We start from the raw sequence: 22,599 nt of genomic DNA, 5'->3' as shown, positions 1-22,599 counted from the left end.
GTACGTGGGGCTTCGCCCTATTTTTGTGTCCAGCCAGGTACAACTAGGCAGCTGGGGGCTGGAATCTGCAGCGCAGGGAGGCCCAAGCTTTCTGGGCCCCCCCCCCCGCTACAAATTGCAGTCCGCAGCCACCCCGGAAAATGGCGCGTTCATAGAAGCGCCATCTTCTGGCGCTGTACCCAACTCATCCAGGGCCCTGGTGCGGTGGCTCACTGGGTAATAAAGGGGTTAGGGCCAGCTTGGTATTATCAGCTGGCCCAAGCCCAAAATTCATGGGGTCACGCCAGTATTAGACATGACCGCCATGAATTTCTAGTAAAGTATTTAAAAAAAACACAACACCCAGAATAAAGTCCTTTAATTGAAATAAAGACACAATTCTTTATTGTTCTAAATTAAACCATACTTACCATCACACCCATTCCAGCTGAAGCCAACGATCTCCTGCAATAAAAGAAAAATAATAAACCAACCTCATCCTTACCTTTCCATGGTTCCCACGACAGCTTCAGCTCTGCTACATCGAGATGACTGGCTGGACCGCAGCAGAACGCTGCCATCCAGTCTGTCATCCCGCAGACACTGAGAAGCGCAGGCATGCTTGCGCTCCTCACTGTCTCGCTGTGACGGCATCCAGATGAGCCGAGGTCATGTCCAATGAACTCGGCTCACCTCATGCACGTCACTGACAGCGTGGGAAAATTCTCACGCTGAAGTGCTGAGTGCAGGAGAATTCTCCCACGCTGTCAGTGATGTGCATGAGGTGAGCTCGTGTCCAATGAACTCAGCTCACCTCCTGCACGTCACTGACAGCGTGGGAAAATTCTCCTGCAATCAGCGCTTCAGCGTGAGAATTTTCCCACGCTGTCAGTGACGTGCATGAGGTGAGCCGAGTTCATTGGACATGAACTCGGCTCATCTGGATGTCGTCACAGAGAGACGCTGAGCAGCGCAAGCAAGCCTGCGCTTCTCAGTGTCTGCGGGATGACAGGCTGGATGGCAGCGTTCTGCTGCGGTCCAGCCTGTCATCTCGATGTAGCAGAGCTGAAGCTGTCGTGGGAACCATGGAAAAGTAAGGATGAGGTTGCTTTATTATTTTTCTTTTATTGCAGGAGATCGTTGGCTTCAGCTGGAATGGGCGTGATGGTAAGTATGGTTTAATTTAGAACAATAAAGGATTGTGTCTTTATTTCAATTAAAGGACTTTATTCTGGGTGTTTGTGTTTTTTTTAACTTTGACTATGGGGTTAGTAATGGGGGTGTCTTATAGACGCCTCTCCATTACTAACCTGGGCTTGATGTCAGCTGGCATTATAAGCTGACATCAACCCCAACCCTATTACCCCCTGCCACCGCACCAGGGCAGCGTGGAAGAGCGAGGCTAAGTGCCAGAATTGGCGCATCCTATGAATGCGCCATTTCTGGGGCGGCTGACGGCTGGTGTTTCTAGCCTGGGAGGGGGCCAATATTCATGGCTCCCTTCCTGGGCTATTAATATCAGCCCCCAGCTGTCTGCCTAGCCTTTGCTAGCTATTAAATTAGGGGGGACCCCACGTCATTTTTTTGGGGGGGTCCCCCATTTTAATAGCTAGTAAAGGCTATGTATTCAGCTGGGGGCTGATATTAGTAGCCTGGGAAGCTCCGTGGGTATTACCCCCTTCCCAGGCTTCAAACATCTGCCCCAGCCGTCTGCTTAACCTCCGCTAGAGCCTAAAATTAAGGGGAACCCCACGCCAATTTTTTTAATAATAAATCCTTTATTTTAATACTAAATGACAAGTACAGTAACCAACACTATCACTGTACTTCATATATATGTGACTGACATGTTTCTATCTATCTAATCTATGTGTGATGCTCTATCTTTCTGTTCTAAATTGTCGGGTACAGATGCTGAATTGCCGGCCGGCTTTTTTAAAGAGACAGTGCATGAAAACACTATTATTTTTTTAAATAAATCCTTTACACTAAATGACAAGTACAGTAAGCAACACTCTCACTGTACTTATTATATATGTGACTGACATGTTTCTATCTATCTAATCTATGTGTGAAGCTCTATTCTTTCTGTTCTAAATTGTCGGGTACAGATGCTGAATTGCCGGCCGGCTTTTTTAAAGAGACGGTGCATGAAAACACTAATATTTTTTTTAATAAATCCTTTACACTAAATGACAAGTGCAGTAACCAACACTGTCACTGTGCTTCTTATATGTGTGACTGACATGTTTCTATCTATCTAATCTATGTGTGATGCTCTATTCCTTCTTGTCTAAATTGTCGGGTACCGGTGTATGCCGCTGCTGAATTTGCCGGCCGGCTTTTTTAAAGAGAGTGTCTTCTGAGCAGTTTGTCAGCTTTTGGACACCTTTGCAGGTGTTTTCTATGTGTTTCTATGTGTTTTTGTTTGCCTGCCATTGGTTTTAACGGTGTTCGACGGTGTTCTAAGGTGTTCGACGAACAGTTCGACGAACAGTTCCTCGAACATCCCGGTGTTCGACGAACCGAACCGAACCCGAACACTACGGGGGTGGCTCAACACTAATTTAGACCCAATTTTTTTATTTTCACAAGGGTAACATGAAAAAATGGAAAACACAATTTGTAGTGCAATTTCTCATGAGCACGCTGATACCCCATATGTTAGATAAAACCACTGTTTGGGCGCACTGCAGGGTTCGGAAGGGAAGGAGCGCCATTAGACTTTTTGAATGTAAAATTTGTTTGAATAATTAGCAGACGCCATGTTGTGTTTGGAGAGCTCCTTATGTGCCTAAACAGTAGAAAACCCCAACAAGTGACACCATTTTGGAAACTAGACCCCTTAAGGAACTTATCTAGATGTGTGGTGGGCACCTTGAACCCCAAGGTGCTTCACAGAAGTTTATAATATTGAGCTGTAAAAATAAAATTTTCACATTTTTCCCACAAAAACGTTTTTCATCCCTAATTTTGCATTATCATAAGGGTAACAGGATAAATTGCACCATGAAATTTGTTGTGCAATTTCTCCTGAACACGCCGATACCCCATATGTGGAGGCAAACCACTGTTTGGGCGCACGGCAGGGTTTGGAAGGGAAGGAGCGCCATTTGACTTTTTGAATGTAAAATTTGCTTGAATAATTAGTGGACGCCATGTTGCATTTGGGGAGCCCCTGATGTGCCTAAACAGTGGAAACCCCCCACAAGTGACACCATTTTGGAAACTAGACCCCTTAGGGAACTTATCTAGATGTGTGGTGAGCACCTTACACTCCCAGGTGCTTCACAGAAGTTTTTAATATTGAGCCGTAAAAATAAAATTTTCACATTTTTCCCACAAAAAATGTTTTTCATTCGATAATTTTGCATTATCATAAGGATAACAGGAGAAATTGCACCTTGAAATTTGTTGTGCAATTTCTCCTGAGTACCCTGATACCCCATATGTGGGGGAAAACCACTGCTTTGGTGTACGGCAGGGTTCGGAAGAGAAAGGAGCGCTATGTTGGCTGGGATAGGTTGCAGACACCATGTCACATTTGAAGAGTCGCTGACATGCCGAAACAGCAGAAACCCCCACAAGTGACCCCATTTTGTAAACTACACCTCTCAAGGAATTCATCGAGGGAAGTAGTGAGTATTTTTTAATTTTTAAATTTATACCATTGGGCAGTGAAGAAAACATAATTATATTTTTACCACAAAAAAATGTTTTACCCTCAGATTTTACATTTTCACACAGGGCAATGGGTAAAAATGGTGCCGAAATGTGTCACACAATTTCTTCTAAAAGTGGCAATACCCCATATGTGGCTGTATCGTACCACTTAGCCATACGGCGAGATCTGGGAGGGACGGAGCGCTATTTGACAATTGGAGAACAAATTATTGTAGAATAGGCATTTGGATTTGGGAGCACAAAATTTTCTGAATTTCTTTTGGGGGGCAAGGGCCATTTCGCTTTTCCAGAGCCTTTCTGCTACCAGTAACTTGGAATATTTTTAACAGATGACGGACCTGAGTGGGGACTAGCTTTTTTTGAGGACTGAGTTGAAGCTTTTATTGGGAACATTTTACGTAACATTTATCCGGCGCTCGAGGCTGAGCACTTACATCGGGGTTTCCATCTAAATTTCCAAGTGATGTAATTCAGATGAAACCCCTGTGGGATCCATTCACTGTAATGAGACAGCAGAGTTACTCTGGACTCCGTCTGGCCTCTGTTTAGTGGTGTCCTTTTTTTCAGAAGTGCACAAAACAGTGGCCAACCGCACTTTTATGCACGCCTAAAACAACTGACACCGTGGGATCACAGGCCAGACGGCATCACAGTGGCCTATATCTGCCTCATTACAGGGAATCTTCCATCATGGGTTCCATCTTAATCACGTATTTCAGAGATTTACACGGAAACTCTGGTGTAAGTGCTCAGCACAGAGCGCAGGATAAATGTGAGCAGAGCCTTACTGCGATCTTTGGGAGACATAATAAACAAATCAGTAGCAGGTGAAGAATTGGTTTTATTTATTTTTTACGCCGTTCCTCGTGCGGTATAAGTGATGAGATTACTTTATTCTTCGGGTCGGTGCGATTACAGAGATACCAGATTTATATCGGGTTTTTATGATTGACAGCTGTCACACACTAAGAGACGCTTTATTTTGCAAAATCTAGATTTTGCATCGCCATATTTTGAGAGCTATAAGTTTTCCATATTTCGGCCGACAGAGTCATGTGACGGCTTGTTTTTTGCAGGACGAGTTGAAATTTTTATTGGTACCATTTTTGGGTATGTGACATTTTTTGATCGCTTTCTATTCCGTTTTTTGGGAGGTAAAATTAACAAAAACCAACAATTCAGGAATTGTTTTTAGAGTTTTTTTTTATGCCTTTCTGCGTGTGGTAAAAGTGATAAGGCAGCGTTATTCTTTGGGTCAGTACATTTACAGCGATACTACACTTACTGTATATTTTTTTATGTTTTGCCGCTTTTACACAATAAAACAATTTTATAGAAAAAATATTTTTTTTGCATCGCTTTATTCCGAGAGCTATAACTTTTTTATTTGTCGGCTGATGGAGCTGTATGGCGGCTATTTTTTGCGGAACAAGATGACGTTTTCATCGGTACCATTTTTATTTCCATTTTTCTTTTTGATCGCATTGTTTTCCACTTTTTGTTTGGCGATTTGATGAAAAAGCATAGTTTTTTGCTCCGTTTTTTATTTATTTTTATTACGGTGTGCACAGAAGGAGTTAATTAGTGTGACAGTTTTATAGATCGGGTTGTTTCGGACGCGGCAATACCAAATATGTGTACTTTTTTTGTTTTTGCATAAATATACGGATTTATTGGTTTAGTATTTTATTTATTTATTTTTATTTATTTTGTGATTTTTTTTTTAAGAGCTTGAAAACATTTTTTTGACTTTTTTTTACATTTTTACTTAGTCCCTGTATGGGACATTAATTTTTATTTTTCTAATCACTGATCTCATGCAATGTAATAGACATGTATTGCATTGGATGAGATCCTTACTGACAGTTTTACACTGTCTGACTACTGCTAGAGTTCAGCTGCAGGCTGAGCCTAGCAGGACACCATATATGGCAGATCTGGAGGCGGCCATGTGACCTCCAGATGCCATAACAACGGCAGGTCATGGAAGGCATCAGGGGGCCGTCGGAGAGGTAAGTTGAGGACCCCCTCTCCTCTCACTATCTTCTATATGCCGCGATCACTATAGATCGCGGCATATAGAAGATAGGAAAGGGTTAACATCATTGGGACCTGATCCAATCAGGTCCCGATGATGTCTCCTGCTAGAGCTATCGCTCTGCACCGGAACCGCAGCAATTGCAGGACCCTGGGGGTCCTGAGGGCTGCTGGACCATCCACCGTTTTTTAACGTCGGCACTGCACAGAGCCCAGGCAGCGCCAAGGTTTATATACAGTGGGCGGTCCTGAACCCATTAAATCAAGCGGGCTCGGAAGAGAAGGAGCGCCATTTGACATTTTGAATGTAAAATTTGCTTGAATAATTAGCGGACGCCATGTTGTATTTGGGGAGCCCCTGATGTGCCTAAACAGTGGAAACCCCCCACAAGTGACACCATCTTGGAAAATAGACCCCTCAGGGAACTTATCTAGATGTGTGGTGAGCCCCTTGAACCCCCAAGTGCTTTACAAAAGCTTATAACATGGAGCCGTGAAAATAAAAAAATCTAACTTTTTCCACAAAAATGATGTTTTAGCCCCAATTTTTTTTATTTTCACAAGGGTAAGAGGAGAAAATGGACCCCAAAAACTTTTCTGCAATTTCTCCTGAGTACGCCAATACCCCATATGTGGGGAAATTACAGTGTTTGGGCGCACGGCAGAGTTCTGAAGGGAAGGAGCACTGTGTGACTTTTTGACTGCAAAATTGGCTGGAATCAAGAGCAGATGCCATGTCATGTTTGGAGATTCCCTGATGTGCCTAAATAGTGGAGACCCCCCAAATTGACCCCATTTTTGAAACTGGACCCCTCAAGAATTTTATCAAGGGGTATAGTGAACATTTTGAACCCAAAGGTACGACACAGAATTTGATAACATTAGGTCATCATATTGAATAAGTTGTCATTAGTCTTGAGCGCAAGTGCTCGCTACTTGAGTTTGCAACGGGTACTCAGGTATGCACCATGTATCGCGGTTGCTCAAGTGACATGCTCGAGTCTCCGTCCGCCATGTTTCACAGTTGTTAGACACCCAAAAAAACATGCGGGATTGCCCGTGTATGGCAGGCAATCCCCACATGGTTTTTTTGGCTCTATAACAGCTGTAAAACATATGGGGCAGAGACTCGAGCATGCCACTCAACCACCCTCGATACTCTGTACATACCCGAGCAGCCAATGCAAACTCAAGTAGCAAGCACTTGCACTCAACACTCGTCACTATATCGTCATCATTTTTTTACTTTTGAAAAAATCCCATCCCCAACACAATCCTAACACAACCCTAATCCCAACCCTAATACAACCCTAACCCTAAAAGAACCCTAACACTAACCCTAGCCGTAACACTAGCCCTAACCGTAACCCTAATCCTAACCCTAAAACAACCCTAACCCTAACTCAACCCTAACCGTAACACAACCCTAATCCTAACACAACCCTAACCCTAACACAACCCTAACCCTAACACAACCCAAACCCAACCCTTAAGCAACCATAACCCAATAGCAACCCTAACCCTAACACAACCCTAACCCTAGAGTTTATTTTTTATGCCGTTCCTCTTGCAGTATAAGCGATTAAACGGCTTTATTCTTCGGGTCGGTGCGATTACAGCAATACAACATTCATATCGGGTTTTTATGTTTGCCAGCTGTCACACACTAAAAGATGCTTTTTTTTTGCAAAGACTAGTTTTTGCAATCATTTTTCCATATTTTGGATGACAGAGTCATGTGAAGGCTTGTTTTTTGCGGTACGAGTTGACATTTTTCTTGGTACCATTTTCGGACAAATGACATTTTTTGATCGCTTTCTATTCTGATTTTTGGAAGGCAGAATAAACAAAAACCAACTATTCAGGTATTTTTTTTTTTTTATGCCGTTCCGCGTGTGGTAAAATTGATAAGGCAGCTTTGTTCTTTGGGTCAGCACATTTACAGTGTTACTACATTTATATAGTTTTTTTATGTTTTGGCGCTTTTACACAATAAAAACTATTTTATAGAAAAAATAATTTTTTTGCATCGCTTTATTCTGAGAGCTATAACTTTATTTATTTTTCGGCTGATGGAGCTTTATAGCGGCTTGTTTTTTTTTGCGCGGCAAGATGACGTTTTCAGCTGTACCATTTTTATTTACATATTTACATGCGTCTTTTTGATCTCATTTTATTTCATTTTTTGTTTGACGGTCTGATGATAAAGCATCGTTTTTTATTTATTTTTTTTACCGTGTTCACTAAAGGGGTTAACTAGTGGGACAGTTTTATAGGTCAGGTCTTTCCGGACGTGGCGATACCAATTACGGTATGTGTATTTTTATTGTTTTTTTTTTCATTATAATATTTATTTATGGGTACAGAATATTTTTATTTTTTTGGATTATTTTTTTCAGGTTTTTTTAGATTTTTACAAATTTTTTTTCACTTTCTGACACTTTTTTTCGCTGTTACACTTTGTCCCCTATGGGACTCATTTTTTGCAATCTGATCGCTTGCATAGCATAAGGATGCAGCAGTATCCCTGTGCTGTGCAGGCTTTCAGCTCTGCACTGGCACAAGTTAGATTGTGTGCAGTGCACAATCTATCTAACTTCCTGATGCCTGGTGACCCGGATGTTCTCATGACGACCTCGGGTCACCATATCAATGATTGGGACCCCGTGCTAACAGTGCAGGGTCTCCGATTCCAGGTAAGAGGGGTGCTCTTACCTCTGCCTGCCCTGGAAATGCTGCGATCGACTTTGATCACAGAATTTCAGGGGTTAATGTGCCGGGAGCACATAGTACCGGGTGTCAGCTGTCAAAATCAGCTGACATCTGGCGGCGATCGCGCCCGCACAGAAGCTCACCGGCGCGATCTGTGAGGAGTAATAACAAATACCTGGTCATTAAGGCCCAGGTCACAAACACATATTATTACGCCTCACATCAAAAAAGGGTTAAAATACCACACGAGTTGTAGAGTGGTGTAACCAAAATGCCTTTGACTTTTTCTCCAAAGATCAAAAATGATTCACCACTTGGCAATCTGTCATACAAATCCAGGTTTAGAAGCAGAGCTTATCTTTTCTGTGCATGACTCATGTGACTGTACTTGGCATTGTTCACAGTACATAAAGAAACTATTGTATGACACATTCATCGGTTCCATTGAGATGACCATCACTTTACCTGGAAAAATAGCATTCAGAGCTTTTCTTCTCATGAAGGAGAAATAAGTAGGAATTCAACTCACCTGCAAGCTCTTAGACGCACAGAGGGAAAGGGCAATATCCAGTGTTCGTTTCATAAAAGGCCAATACTTTTTTCATTCCTTTAAACTTCATATAATGCAAGACAGAACAATGCATATTAGGTTGTCCACCTTTAGGTGCAATTATTTTTCCATGTCCATACATGAAAAAAACATGAAAAAATCAGGGCTTACCACATTTATAATGCTGTTGCCTGCTGATATTGACTGGTCTCAGGATGTGGGAGTGCCGTTTAAAGTTGTAGACCATCAACTGGATTAGTGGAAAAAGTAGAGAAAACTGCACATCCCAATTCCTTGTATAAAAACATCCAAATCTTATTCAATCTTCTTGATTTAAAAACAGTATATTGTATTATTGCGTATATTCCCTACATCTGATGCAATTTTTCTGGCGTGTAGCTGCCCTTAGTCATAGTGAATAGATCATTATTCTGTATGACTAAGGGCGGCTACACGCCAGAAACGCATCAGATATTTTCTATGGAATATACGCAATAATACGACATACTGTTTTTTAATCAAGAAAATGGAATAAGATTTGGATGTTTTTATACAAGGAATTGCAGTTTTCTCTACTTTTTCCAAATTTTTTTTATGTATTTTAGCTAAAATCAATATTATAATTAGGTTTCATTAAAAAAGTCTCACCTTTTGCCTTATATAGCGTCTATATTGTCTACTGGTGACTGATAAAATGGGTAAACTGAGAATCTACCTGTGAGCTTGTTCTGATTGTCCAATGGGAGTTTCTATCTCTTTTATCTCTTTCTTTTAACTCCACTTAAATAATTTATGACCACAGACCATATCAAAGTTGAATGTGAACAGAAGAAAGAGCCTGTAAAAGCCAATTGGTGCAACATGTATAATAAAACCAAATTGCAAAAATGATTTTTAGCACCAAATCCATGCATTTTAGGTTACGGTCAGACATTCAGTATTCGGTCAGTATTTTACATCAGTATTTATCAGCCAAAACCAGGAGTGGGAGAAAAATACAGGCGTGGTGACGTGTTTCTATTATAATTTTCCTCTGATTGGTTTTGGCTTACAAATACTGATGTAAAATACTGACCAAATACTGAATGTGTGAACTTGGCCTACATAGATAAAATAAAAGCTGTCAGTAGAGGGGGACAACCCCTTTATGGCTAAATCTGTAATTCTAAAATGAGGAGACACATGTCTACATCATAACTTAGGGAATGACTTTCCTCCATACCTATTGATCAAATAATCAAGAATTATAATCATTTCACATCCGTAATAAGATAAGGCAGAAATGTATCCAGTCAGTCTATGCTTTAATCTGTCCTCTATTTCTAGGATTGTGTTACTGGTCAATGCTTAATTGCTTGAATATATGGAGCTAATCCGTATATTGGTGCGACCACTTGTACTGGATATATTTATGTTATAAACGTTTGTATGTGCTATATTACCCAATATATTTTGGGCAATGAATGTGTTAATGTATTTGCTTGCCTCTTGATAAATGATCCAATACATCTTCATCGCTAGTGCATGAGCTTCCCAGGCATCGGAGCTCCACTGTAGCCTTAACAGAGCACTTACTTCATTGGAAAGCTGGCCAGTTATTCTTCATTCAATTACAACGTAATATGGCGTGATCAGCCTTATTCTGCCCAGCAACACATTAACCCCATCAGGTCTTGTTGGGTCAAGATATGCATTACATTAATCCAAAGCATTATCATCCAAATAATCATTTTAACAATTGCAATATTGCAAGGCACTGGTATTTAACTCTACATATACAGTTGCCTGTATGCCCATTGTACAATGTATTTGAAAAAAAAAAAATTCTTCTTGATTTCTACGCAGAAAGTTTTATATGCGACAGTGTAAATTATTTCAATTTTTTTCTAATACATTTTGATAAACATAAAACCGTAAATGTATTTGGAGGAAAGAAGCAGCTCTCCTAAATTCTACCTTGATTAAACACTTTGATTATAATTTATTTTATCATAATTTTACCTGTACTAAATAAATAAATGGATTGAGGAAAGTAAAACACAAGACTTGGTTTATATCATGTTCAATTATCTATCCACATCCTAAAAGTAACAAATTGGATTTTTAATCCCGGTATAATTAAGAATTCGCTTATTTGCATAATGAAAAATATAAACATTAGAAATGATTTTTATAACATCGTCTTAAGCTCCTTCTGTTTTTCAAGTAAAAGGTGCACATACTTCATAAAAGAAAATTAACCCTTTTTTATGAACAATGAAATAACTGACACAATACCATTATAAAAAAAAAGATAAAAAATAGAAGCCGCCGCTGCTTCCCTAGTCTTCTTACTGGCCAATTTTAAAGTGTGTCTGTGTACATAAAATGTATCATATTGGGAAATTATTAAAGGATGACATCAAGGGAAAGTATTCTTTATTATTCAGTAAAGCAGATTGCTCCTCAAAGCTTCCATTATTGGAAAGCTTATAATAGACCAGTGGGAATACACGGCATGGTATGAAGCTCAGCATCAGATTGGCTGGTGTATAGTGCTGATATATAATTTCATTTTACAAGGCTCGTGGATATAAACTACAGGGCATCCTCTTTCTGCAAAGAGCACAACACACATCCAGGACTTTCATCAGTGGCTGACATAATGGCTGAGATATACAGAAACTTGGTCTTATTATACGATTCCTCCATGTTGACTGTTCCCATTATCCATACAAGCAAGTCAATCAGAAAATTCCTAAGTCCATGCTCTCAGTCTGCAGTGCTGTCGTCTATGCCGCTCCAATCTGTTTAAAGAAATCTCACGCTTTCAAAAGGAAAAATACACATCTGAGAGCAGAGAATAAAAGCTTTTTTTTTCAAAATGGGAAAATACCCGCTGAGAAGGCGGTGTGTAGCGTGAGTTATAAGAGAAGCTGATCTGTGAATTTCTGCTTGGCAGCGCATTTCATTTTTTGCTTTGAGGCAAAGAAAGAAAAAGGGACAGAACCTTAGTTAAATGTAATTGTAACTTCGGACATAACTAGTGATTATGAGGCCCCATAGCAGCATTATAAAAGAGGGGCCCATCATTGCAGCAACATGGCACTGACACATACATGACATACAGAGAAACAGATACATATACAAAAGTGCACATAACATACAAATGCACACATGCATACACAATAGGTACATACTAACCACATGTACACACATTCCTAACACATTCTTAACACATTCACAACCACACATTCATTATCACAAATGCACAATACCTGCCAACATAAGAAAACTGTTTCTGAGGCTATGTTCCCATAAAGAGCTTTTGGTGAGTTTTTGAGTTTGCAGATTTCTACACAAATTACTGTAGGTAAATTCTGTAAATTAGGTTACTTTATTAATACAGTTATGTGCTGATTACATGTGTCTATTGTGCACTTTCATTGCAGAAATGCACCAAAGATGCATATGTGATTTTTATCTGCGGGTTTTCCTCACCTCATTCAAGTCTACTGGGTAAATCCGCTAATAAAATGCATATTAACTGATAGAGATATTGACATGTTGCAGATTTCAAAAACACACTGTAAGTCATCTTCCGCAGCAGAAGTAAAAATCACAACGGGTATGAGATGTCTATAAATCTCATTCACTTTACTGGAACTGTAAGACACTGAGTTATTGTGCAGCAAATAGATGCAGCATACAAAAAGGCACAAAATACTCATCTTAGCAACTTAGCTTCAGGCCTCATTCAAAAGTCAGTGTTGCTTGTATGTGTTCAATCCATTTTTCTCATGGATAGAACATGTACCCATTATAATCTATTCACATGTTCATGTTCTTTCACAGACCGTATGTCCGTGCTAAACTCATGGAGACATATTGTTTTTTTTCCGGGTTTCATGGATGAAAAATGCATCTGTGTACCATCCATGTATTGTCCGTATTTAACACTGATGACACACTGATGGTAAAGATGGACACATGGACCATTCACTTATGACACACTGATGCAAAACACTGATGACACTGTTGCCAATTTGTCACTTACATGTTTAAATTTGGACATGTGAATTAGGCCATAGCGCTTATTCAGACGTCAGATATTCACATATGAGTGCTATCCCTGTTTTTCACTGATAGCACTTGTACACATGATAGCCTATGGAACCATTTAGATGTCCTTGATTTTTCGGTCCTTGTAAAATCATGGAGACATGTCCTATTTTGATCCAAGTGTCAGATCAAAATCGGCAATGCAATTCAATGGGTCCGTGAAAAAATCAGGCTGCACTCAGACTATCAAAAACTTTTTTTATTTCTCCATGTACAAGAAAGAAGATTGACACTCGGATCACACTCTACCTAAACACTGGTCAAACTCTGATCAACGTCTGATCAGAATAATTGGTCTATTTTTCTCGCACGTGGAAAAGTCGGACACATGAATGAGCCTTAGGTAGGTTTGGTAAGGAGGCACATGCCTTAGTCTTCAATGGCTGTATGTTCTTCCTTTATAGACCATACCTGTTTCTACCGATCACACCTTTTTTATTGACAATTTTATTTGTCTCCTCATTTTAGCAGCACATCACTACACTCATCCCCCTAAATACAGGGTGGGCCATTTATATGGATACACCTAAATAAAATGGTAATGGTTGGTGATATTAACTTCCTGTTTGTGGCACATTAATATATGGGAGGGGAAAAACTTTTCCAGATGGGTGGTGACCATGGCGGACATTTTGAAGTCTGCCATTTTGGATCCAACTTTATTTTTTTAAATGTGAAGAGGGTCATGTGACACATCAAACTTATTGAGAATTTCATAAGAAAAACAATGGAGTGCTTGGTTTTAACGTAACTTTATTCTTTCATGAGTTATTTACAAGCTTATGACCACTTTAAAAATGTGTTCAAAGTGATGCCCATTGTGTAGGATTGTCAATGCAACCCTCTTCTCCCACTCTTGACACACTGATAGCAACACCGCTGAAGAAATGCTGGCACAGGCTTCCAGTATTCGTTGTTTCAGATGCTGCACATCTCGTATCTTCACAGCATAGACAATTGCCTTCAGATGACCCCAATGATAAAAGTCTAAGGGGGTCACATCGGGAGACCTTGGTGGCCATTCAACTGGCCCACGACGAGCAATCCACTTTCCAGGAAACTGTTCATGTAGGAATGCTTGGACCTGACACCCATAATGTGGTGGTGCACCATCTTGTTGGAAAAACTCAGGGAACGTGCCATCTTCAGTGCATAAAGAGGGCAACACATCATCATGTAGCAATTTCAGATATCCAGTGGCATTGAGGTTTCCATTGATGAAGAATGGCCCCACTATCTTTGTACCTCATATACCGTACCACACCATACGAACAATTTTTGTGTTCCAACAGTCTTGGAGGGATCTATCCACTGTGGGTTAGTGTCAGACTAATAGCGGTGGTTTTGTTTGCTAACTTCACCATTCACAAAAAAGTTTGCCTCATCACTGAACATAATGTTCTGTGTAAACTGAGGGTCCCGTTACAATTTTTGTTTTGCCCATTCTGCAAATTCAGTGCGCCGATCTGGGTCATCCCCATTGAGATGCTGCAGCAGCTGGATTTTATAAGGGTGCCATTTGTGAGTAGCTAATATCTGCCGAAAGGATGTTCGACTGATGCCACTCTCCAGTGACATGCGGCGAGTGCTACGCTGTGGGCTCTTGCTGAATGAAGCTAGGACAGCCACTGATGTTTCTTCATTAGTGACAGTTTTCTTGCGTCCAGATTTTGGCAAATCCACTGAATCTGTTTCACGAAATTTGGCAAGCAGTTTGCTAACTGTAGCATGGGAGATGGGTGGTCTCGTAGGGTGTCTTGCATTGAAATCTGCTGCAATGACCTGGGTACTGCGTTCAGAGACATCAACACAATTTCTATCTGCTCCTCAAGTGTTAACCTCTGCGACATGTCAATGGCTGTAAACAAAGAGAAACTTGTAAATAACTCATGAAAGAATAAAGTTACGTTAAAACTAAGCACACCATTGTTTTTCTTATGAAATTCTCAATAAGTTTGATGTGTCACATGACCCTCTTCCCATTGAAAAAAATAAAGTTGGATCCAAAATGGCCAACTTCAAAATGGCCGCCATGGTCACCACTAGTGTTGAGCGAACATGCTCGACACTGCTCGGTACTCGCCCGAGCATCACGCTACTCGGGATGTTCGGCGAGCACCGAGCATTTCTGGGTTACAGTAATAGTGTCTCCTGATTGTTCAGACACAAATAGATCTGTTGAAAATAGCCTGGTGAAGGCCAGAGAAATAGAAGTGTGGTTTTGCAGTTCCACGGTTCAAACCTCTGTATTATCCACTTTTGGGCCAGTTTTACCAAAAAATAAACAGTTTGAGTGTGTCGCTCACTGTTCAGCCGCAAATATATCTATTTAAAAAAATCTGGTATACACCAGTAAATTATAACTGTGGTTTAGCCGTTCCACGGTGAAAAATCTCTATTATCCTGCTTTTGGCATTTTTTGTCGTAAAGAAAAACAGTACTAGTGTCTCCTGATGGTTCAGACACTAATATATCTGTTTAAAAGACTCTGGTATACACCAGTAAATTATAACTGTGGTTTTGCCGTCCCACTGTAAAAAATCTCTATTATCCAGCTTTTGGTATTTTTTCCGTAAAGAAAAACAGTAATAGTGTCTCCTGATTGTTCAGACACAAATATATCTGTTGAAAATAGTCTGGTGTAGGCCCGAGAAATAGAAGTGTGGTTTTTCAGTTCCACGCGTCAAATCTCTGTATTATCCTGATTTTGGTATTTTTTGCCATAAAGAAAAACAGTAATAAGGTCTCCTGATTGTTCAGACACCAATATATCTGGTTAAAAGACTCTGGTATACACCAGTAAATTATAACTGTGGTTTTGCCGTCCCACGGTAAAAAATCTCTATTATCCTGCTTTTGGCATTTTTTGCCGTAAAGAATAACAGTAATAGTGTCTCCTGATTGTTCAGACACAAATATATCTGTTTAAAAGACTCTGGTATAGACCAGTAAATTATAACTGTGGTTTAGCCGTCCCACTGTAAAAAATCTCTATTATCCTGCTTTTGGCATTTTTTGACGTAAAAAAAAAACTGTAATAGTGTCTCCCTGATTGTTCAGACACAAATATATCAGATGAAAATAGTCTGGTGTAGGCCAGAGAAACAGAAGTGTGGTTTTGCAGTTCCACGGTTCAAACATCTGTATTATCCACTTTTGGGCCATTTGTATCTAAAAAAAACAGTTTGAGTGTGTCGCTCACTGTTCAGCCGCAAATATATGTATTTTAAAAAGTCTGGTATACACCAGTAAATTAAAACTGTGGTTTTGCTGTTCCACGGTAAAAAATCTCTATTATCCTGCTTTTGGCATTTTTTGCTGTAAAAAAAAAACTGTAATAGTGTCTCCTTGATTGTTCAGACACAAATATATCTGTTGAAAATAGTCTGGTGTAGGCCAGAGAAACAGAAGTGTGGTTTTTCAGTTCCACGGGTCAAATCTCTGTATTATCCTGCATTTGACTAGTGTTGAGCCACCCCCGTAGTGTTCGAGTTCGGTTCGGTTCGTCGAACACCCGTGTGTTCGCCGAACTGTTCGTCGAACTGTTCGTCGAACACCTTCGAACACGGTTAAAACCAATGGCAGGCAAACAAAAACACATAGAAACACACAGAAAACACCTTCAAAGGTGTCCAAAAGCTGACAAACTGCTCAGAAGACACAACTAACACATGGAAAAGTGACAAGTACATATAGTCATGCGAAAAGAAAAGAGGTGGAGGAGTAAAAGGAGGGGGAGACACAGATATAGGCATGTCATGCCCTTCTAAAATCCAAAAAGTGAGAAGCCGACACGTTCAGTCCGCTCCTGCCCGTGCCACCTCCGCGTCGCCGGGTTTGTGCCAGAGCCGCGGTGAACCCTGACGGCCAGCCCCCCTCTCCCAATACTGGTGCCTGTCCGCTGGTGGGTCGAGCGAGCCCCCCTGTGGTGGAGGCAGCTCTAAGCTTTTTAATTTAAATTGTCTCTCTAATTTGAATGAATACACTTTAAATCCATTTACAAGGATCTATTGGAGGGCAAGTCTCATGCCAGCAGCCGCGTAATTCCAGCTCCAGTAGCGTCCACTGAAGCTGCTGCAGTTTAAAAGCTTTTATAAGGATCGAGCTCGGCTGTCCACCACAAGGCATCCTACTGCCAGTCCCAGCCCCTATGCCTTGGGGTGCCTCCTGATGCTCTTCACTGAGTATCCCGTGGTCCCGAAGCATTTCCTTTGAAAAAATTAAGTGTCCAAACTACAGGTGGTGTAGCTTGCTTAACAGCCGGGATAATCCGCTGACTAGCAGACACTGCTACTAGGCCCAAAGTATTTCCTGGGCTAGATGCAGTTAAAAATTTGTAATTAGATACTCTCGTTGGATGCTGAGAAAGCATTCCATAGAGTCTCCTGGCACGCCATATATGATTCTCTTAAAAAGCTTGGGGTAGGGGTCTAGGGGACCGTTTTATAGCCAAAATCACGGCCCTGTATCGCAATACGTCATCTAGGCTGAAGATAAATGGAACTGTAGCACCCTGAGGGCTCGGTTGCTACAGAGGTATTGCACCTCACCCAGAGGTGTGATATCTCACTCTCAGGTAAGGATATAGTGTGGATCAGGACCCGACACCTGCATGCATTACACCACATTGCCGTGGGGCAGGGCGACCAATATGCCCCTGAGATGGGCACGACAGTCCCTGTCCCTGGCTGGAGTGGGGGGAGGGAACACTGAGGAAGGGGAACCCTGTAGTGCAGGAGCAGGGAGGAAGCAGTTCCTGGGTGCATTGAGAAGGGAGTATAAAAGGTGGGCACCATCTTAGTTAAGTGCAGAGAAGTCTGAGCAGAAGTGGCAGGGAGCAGGGGCTCTGCATGAGCTCTGCTCCGGAGGCTGGCCTAGTAACAGAGGCCCAGGCCTGGAAGAGGGAGAAGGAAGGAAGAGGAGCGGAGAAGGCTCCAGGAACGAGGAACAAAGGGATCCCAGGGGTGCGGACGGGCGAGTCGCCACCGCACGCCCGAATCCACCTGCGTGGAGGGGTCAGGCCAAAGGGGGAGACCGGTCCCCGAAACTAGTGGAGGCAGGAAACGACCCTCAGCTAGAAACAGGAGGCTGTGACATTTTATGTGGCGCAGCCCCTCGCTACACCCGCTAGGAAGGCACCACATAGGGTCAGGGAAACTGGCGCCAAGTTTACCAAGAGGAGGCCCGAGGCAGCCGGACAGAAGGGTTGGTAAGAAAGGCCAGACAAAGGACACACAAAGGGGGTCCTGTGAAGCGCTCCAAAGTTATCTGGGAGTTGTCTGAGCCCCTCACCTGGTGAGCACAGTACGACGTGGGCAGCCGTTACCTGCAGACGTGGTCTGGATAATAAGAACTGTGAGTAAAGGCCCTGGACTGCATCACTGACTCCGTGTCGTTACTGCTGCTGCCCTGCACCATCACCCCCATCCTCCGCATACACTGCCCTGAGGCTATACTCCTCCAGTGGGGAGTTATGCTACGCTCTGCTGCACCCACAACACCAGCCTCAGCGGTCTGCCCTGGAGCGGCGGTTCACTCTGACCGCAATCCACGGGTGGCGTAGTCGGACATTTAAACATCAAAACCACATAAATAGTTCCGCCACTGGTTTGACTGCCCTGAGCCACGGAACCAGGTCGCCGCCACGGAGACTACAACCACCAGCATCCACCAAAAAGGGTCCGGCTCCGGGTGTCCCAAGGCCCAGGGGGCGCGTCAGAACATTTTCATCACCTTTCACAATCACCAATGGGACAAGGCAGGGATGTTCTCTGTCCCCTCTCTTATACATCCTAGTGACGGAGCACCTGCTCTCATCAATTCGCCATAACCCCAATATTAGGTGGATTGAGGTGGGAGGCACCGAGTACAAGTGCTCTCTATTTGCTGATGATGTCCTAGTATATATCACTCAATCACATATATCCATCCATGCTGTTATGGCTGAAATAGATCACTTTGTTACATGGTCAAATTTTAAAATCAATGCAGCGAAGTCTGAGGCCCTCGATGTCTCCCTCCCCAAATCCATATAGGATTCCATCCAGTCCAACTTTCCCTTTGCCTGGCCCTCACAGGGTATCAAATACTTAGGAATTCCTATTCATAGAGACCTCTCCCATCTATGTTATCTTAATTTTGGGCCCTTTATTGAACAACTCCATACAGACCACGGTTGGCAAGTTAGAACTGTAAGATTCACTACGTGAACCACTGGTGTTTTGTGGAAAAGCACATGTACACTGTGTTCCAAATTATTATGCAAAAAGTGTTTAGGAGTGATAAGGGAAGAATTTGTTTGTTTGTCAGTTAAACTCATTGATGGTGATGTGTGTCAGGGCTCTTTATATCACTGTAAGCAATTGCAGACACCTGTGCTAATTAGTTTGGCAGGTGTGTCCAATGAAAGGCAAGACTACTTAAGAAGGCTGTCTCACATTATTAAGCAGCCTACATTTTCTTCCAAAATGGGAAAGAAAAAGGATGTGTCGGCTGCTGAGAAGCAACAAATTGTGGAGTGTTTAGGTCAAGGCATGACTACAATCAACATTGTGCGATGATCAGGATGAAGTGTCTTGGCAATCAAGAAGTATGTAGCTGATTCACAGTACACACGTGTGCGTGCTGATAAGGGCAAATTGAGGACTCTTTCCTACAGGCAATTACGTCAGGTTGAAAGAGCAGCGGCAAAAAAGCCTTGTCATAGCAGCAGACAAGTTTTTGAAGCTGCTGGTGCCTCCAATGTCCCCCGAACAACAAGATGCAGGGTCCTTCAGAGGTTTGCAGCTGTGCATGCGCCATCCTGTCGACTTCACACAAGCAGAAACGGCTCCAGTGGGCCAAACATTACATGAAGACTGATTTCAAAACTGTTTTGTTCACGGATGAGTGCCGTGCAGCGCTCGATGGTCCAGATGGATGGAGTGGAGGATGGCTGGTTGATGGACACCCCACGCAAACACGGCTACAGCGCCAACAAGGAGGAGGTGGAGTAATGTTTTGGGCTGGAATCATGGGGAGAGAGATTGTCGGCCCCTTTAGGATCCCTGAAGGCGCTAGAGATGAACTCCATAATGTATGTGGATTTTCTCAAACAGCACTTCCTGCCATGGTTCAAGAAGAAGAACCGTGTATTTCACAGCAAGATCATTTTTTTGCATGATAATGCACCATCTCATGCTGCACATAAAACATCTGCATCTCTGGCTGATATGGGCATAAAAGGGGACAAACTTATGGTGTGACTCCCATGCTCCCCTGACCTCTACCCCATTCAGAACCTTTGGAGCATCATTAAAAGGAGTGTCTATGATGGCGGGAGGCAGTTCACATCTAAGCAACAGCTCTGGGAGGGTATTCTGTCCTCATGCAAAACAATTGAAGCAGAAACCATCCAAAACCTGACAAATTCAATGGACGAGAGAGTTCAGAAGCTCCTTTCGAACAAGGGGTCCTATGTGAAAATGTAACATCACCTAGAATAAAGTTTTGAGTTGAAAACTGTTTGATTTTAGTTTCTAACAACCTGCTAATGCTTATAATTTCAAAAATGACCATTTTTTTGGTCTTTATTAAAATGAAAAGGTTGATCGAAAAGTTTGGGGGATCTAAGAGTGTGGCAACCCAGTAGTCATGATTACTTCGAATTCTGACAATATGAGGGTCATGCTGCAGGTAGTGCAGCAAGAAGGCACTTATCTGTCTTGCGCATCTCAGAGCCCCAAAATTATTTTCCGGGCTAGATGCAGCTAAAAATTATTATTAATTTTAAATCTGGTGAAGCTTTAGTATAGATGGCCTAATAGGATCAGTGCTGCACACTGCTACAAAGCCCAAATTATTTTCCAGTCAAGATACAGATAAACATGATTAGTAATTTTAAATCTGGTGGAGCTTATTATAGATGGCCTAATAGAATCAGTGCTGCACACTGCTACAAAGCCCAAATTATTTTCCAGCCAAGATACAGATAAACATGATTAGTAATTTGAAAGCTTAAAACGGTTGGTAGGGTGATTTTAACCAATCATCAAGCTTTTACTCTTCCCAGGATGACACAGGGGTAGAAAAGTCGTTTCGGATCCATGATTTGTTCATCTTTATGAACGTGAGTCTGTCTACATTATCAGTGGAGAGCCGCGTGCGCTTATCTGTCAGCACACCACCAGCAGCGCTGAACACACGTTCAGACAGAACGCTGGCTGCGGGGCATGACAAGATCTCCAAGGCGTAAGTGGCTAGCTCCAGCCATTTATCCAGATTGGAAGCCCAAAAAGATCAAGGGTCCAGTGACACAGTCATGGCTTCAATGTTTACTTGGAGATACTCCTGTACCATCGTCTCTAGGCGTTGACTATGTGTCAGACTTCTTGTCTCCTGTGGCCTTGCAAAGGATGGGCTAAAAAAGTTGTGAAATGATTCCGCAAAATTGATGTTACCAGCAGATACTGTGGTTCTGTTACGGTTTGAGTGCTGAACACTTGACGGTCCCACGGTTGGCAAGTTGGAACTGTGAGATTCACTACGTGCACCACTGGTATTTTGTGGAAAAGCACATGTAAGATTCTGCAACAGTCTCTGCTGATACTCCTGCATGCGTGCATCCCTTTCTATGGCAGGAATAATTTCTGCAAATTTACTTTTGTACCGGGGATCTAACAGTGTGGCAACCCAGTAGTCAGGATTATTTCTAATTCTCACAATTCGAGGGTCATGTTGCAGGTAGTGCAGCAAGAAGGCACTCATGTGTGTTGCGCATCCAGGAGCACCAAGTCCCTGTTGTGTTGGTGGCGAGGTAACAATCATGCTTCCTTCCTCTGTCCTCTCCCCCCAACCTCGCACAACAGAAATGTGATCAAGGTCTCCCTCATCTGATGAGTCTTCCATCAGTTCGTCCTCCACTTCTTCCTGGGCTCCTGCACCTTCCTCACTAGTTTGGCTGCTACCATGCGCCCTGGTAAAACCATCTCCCCCACCCTTACATGCCTGCCGCCTTGGTGCTGCCGACCGTCTGGACCTTGCAGATGTTAGCCCTTCCGCATACAACTCCTCCTCCACTACTTCCTCCACCTCCTCTTGTGCCACCACCTGACTCCGAATTCTGTTTAACATGTGCTCCAGCATGTAAATCACCGGAATAGTCATGCTGATAATGGCATCGTCAGCACTAAACATCTTCATCGCCATTTCAAAACTGTGCAGAAGGGTGCATAGGTCCCTGACTTGGGACCACTCCTCCAGCGTGATTTGCCCCACCTCTGGATCTCGTTGGCCCAGGCTATACGTCAGAACGTATTGCACCAGGGCTTGTCGGTGCTGCCACAGTCGCTGCAACATGTGCAGAGTTGAATTCCACCGGGTAGGCACATCGCATTTTAGCCGGTGAAGTGGCAGGCCCAACGACTTCTGTAGAGATGTAAGTCGCTGAGCTGCGGGATGCGAACGGCGGAAGTGAGCACACAGCGACCGTGCCCTCTGCAGAAGGCCATCTAGTCTGGGATAGTGTACTAAAAATTGCTGGACAACCAGGTTCAACA

The sequence above is a fragment of the Phyllobates terribilis genome, unplaced genomic scaffold (assembly GCF_046119375.1).
Source record: "Phyllobates terribilis strain yellow unplaced genomic scaffold, ASM4611937v1 Scaffold_9__5_contigs__length_417890890, whole genome shotgun sequence".
Taxonomy (NCBI): Eukaryota; Metazoa; Chordata; class Amphibia; order Anura; family Dendrobatidae; genus Phyllobates; species Phyllobates terribilis.
The sequence above is the reverse complement of the archived record's forward strand: the minus strand, read 5'-3'. Positions refer to the sequence as shown.